The following is a 2750-nucleotide window of genomic DNA, read 5'->3' as shown; positions in this document are numbered from 1 at the left end:
AAAATATATCCACACTTGTCATGCCAGAAATGGATTTTATCTCCATTCCTTGTAAAAAAGAGAAAATTAGAGTTTATAAAGTTAAATTTTAAATTTTAAAATATACATTTCACTTTTATTATTCTCAAATTGTGACCTTCTTTATATTAAAAAATGTAACAATGTCAAAATAATTAATAAAATCTTAATTTGGATTTACATTGACATATTAAAATTAAGAATTAGTTAATTATTTTGACATTATTTTATTATTTAATATAAAGAAAGTTGTAATTTAAAAATAATAAAAGTGAAATATAGATTTTAAATTTTAAAAAATTTAAAACATTATTTGAGTCAATTAAATTAAATATAAAATTAAACATTATTATATTTTTGTAAACGAACAACACGTTTGAATATGAAAGTACACTTTATAATTAAACTATTAGTAAGTTTAATTTTTTAATCACTTTAATTAGCAAATTATATTTAATTTGAGTATTATAATACTTAGACATAGTTTGATTGCAAATTTAACTGAAATTATTTCTTCTATATCCTATACACAATAAAAAAAAAATTATTGGCACTTATAAGTGCCAGTAAAAGATTAAAAAATGCTGCTATTACTTTTGTCGACAGTATTTTGACCGCTGGCAAAGTAAGTATTGGTGAAAATTTTTTGACGGTCAAGTCATTGGTGTTAGAGTTACACATGTATTTGTCAGCAAGAATTTTTTCAACACTTTAAACTATCATTATAAGTAAAAAAAAAAAAAAATTGAAAACATTTTAAAGTTTCAATAAAAATCACATTTTATTCAAATTTTTTATATTTATTAAGTAAATTATATTGACACTTAAAACTGACCTAAAAATATTATTTTATTTTTTAAAAATAATTTTCACATTTATAATTGTTGTACCAATAAAATAAAAAAATAATTCATTTTTGTTTATTTTCAATATCTCTGAAACTACAACTTATAGATGTTCTAGAAAACTTTTGATACCATGGTAATTTGATAATTTCATTATAAATGGACTTAAATTGTCATCCTCAAGTTTCTGTTCATTGAGGGATACATGATCTAAGACCGATTATTTGAATGGGCAAAACATTTTAATGGCGATCATGGCTTGAGGTCATAAGCATGCAGAAGAGACAGGAAAAAGTCACATAATCATGTCTTTCTGGATGCAATTTTAAACGTGGTACATGGATTAACCAAACGATACAAACTGAAACGTCTAACCAAACATTTTCTTGTAACTACTCAGACCTTAGTGAAAGCATGGTTAATTACTTTCTCGATCTATCTAAAATCCCAGCTAGTTAGCCTATCAGCTGTTCTCGGAGAGAATCTATGGCCTGGTCAAAGACTATTTCATACATTTTTTTCTGTTGGATGAACAGCATCCCAGAATACATATTTTGATGCATCAGCGAATGTGCTCATGCCTTTGCATGTATCTCCATATTCTACTGTCCCCGTTCCACGACATCCTTTGGAAGTTTCAGCCAAACCTGTCAATTTATTTGGGGGTTTCAGAAATATATATATATATATATATATATCATTCTTTTGCATTTTAAAACCAAATAAAGAAGAAGAAATAAGAAGGATTGATCAAAGCCAATTACCATATTTTTTGGGGTTGTTCACAGCATCCTAACAACATATTTCCGTTAGAGTCTTGAAAAAGGGCATGCAGCCCAAGGGAGGGATCCCAAAAACGACTAATCGTGTAATTCCAAGCCTATGCATCTTCTGCAATAATCAAACAACATGGAAAATTAAACATAAAACCAACAGAAGGTAGCTAGGAAAATAATTATTGAGATTTGCAAAAACTTGTTAATTAATATTTCATGCTCCTGATGTAAATATTGAAATTTGAATCACACACATCTTAAATGTTATCTTTTAAAGATAATTACATGAATTAACTAAATTAAATTTCAGATTAATGGAATTTTCTTTTTTCTAGGCTCATTCCCTGTCTTGGGTCATCAATTACAAAACCATTAATTATCCTAAAAAGCAAAAAATTGTTAGAATAAACGCATGGCTCAAATGTGATTGATCATTTAAACCTATATATGTAAAGAACATCTTATAGAAGACTACACTATTAAAGTGAAGCATAACATCAAACTTTTAGTCATAATAGACAGCAAATTCTGCGCTGACCGCTTTTCTTCTTTGCATAAAATTTCATGTAACACCAGCCTGGCACTTATACATGTTTCCTCAAGCGTTGACATTGAACTTACCACTTCAAGTAGAGAAGCCCCCTCTCTAAGTCCCACTTTCTATCCTGGATCTTTAGCAAATGGTGGTGCTGCTGCTGGATCAAGATTTTTCCCCTCTTTAGTAACAAGACCCTTAACAAGTAATAAACAACAGAAAATTAAGTATTTATCCACCATGTGGAGGATGAAATTAAAATTACATTATGGTCAATTGACATATAATTAAAGTCCGAGTATTTAGATTCCCAGAGTCAAACCATAATCATTTTCTAATAAGAAATAAGAAATTTAAAAAAAAAATATCATTTTTCTAATAAACCTTTTTCCACTTGTTCTGTCCATGCAACCCTCATCTTTATTACACAAGAGAATGGGCATGTTACGTATCTAAAAGAACGGGAAAGGCTTTGCACAAATAGGATGAAGAGTAGTAGAGTAGTGGAAGTATAAAACCATACATTTTATCAAGTAGGAAAAAGTTGTGTGTGTTGGGAATATTGACTCAAATCCC

General features: G+C 28.4%; 1 long non-coding RNA gene across 1 annotated transcript; it reads right to left on the bottom strand.

The window, feature by feature from the left end:
- Nucleotides 1-1160: 1160 nt before the first annotated feature.
- On the bottom strand, nt 1161-2412 carry LOC149514633 (uncharacterized). The gene is made up of 3 exons (XR_016328162.1): nt 2261-2412; nt 1628-1754; nt 1161-1510 (listed from the first exon to the last, which is right to left on the bottom strand). It is a non-coding gene; the product is annotated as an uncharacterized LOC149514633 (long non-coding RNA).
- Nucleotides 2413-2750: the final 338 nt, after the last annotated feature.

This window comes from Durio zibethinus, chromosome 15, assembly GCF_047325235.1.
Source record: "Durio zibethinus cultivar Kanyao isolate XHJ-2024 chromosome 15, ASM4732523v1, whole genome shotgun sequence".
Taxonomy (NCBI): Eukaryota; Viridiplantae; Streptophyta; class Magnoliopsida; order Malvales; family Malvaceae; genus Durio; species Durio zibethinus.
This window is presented reverse-complemented; position numbering and strand designations above follow the sequence as displayed.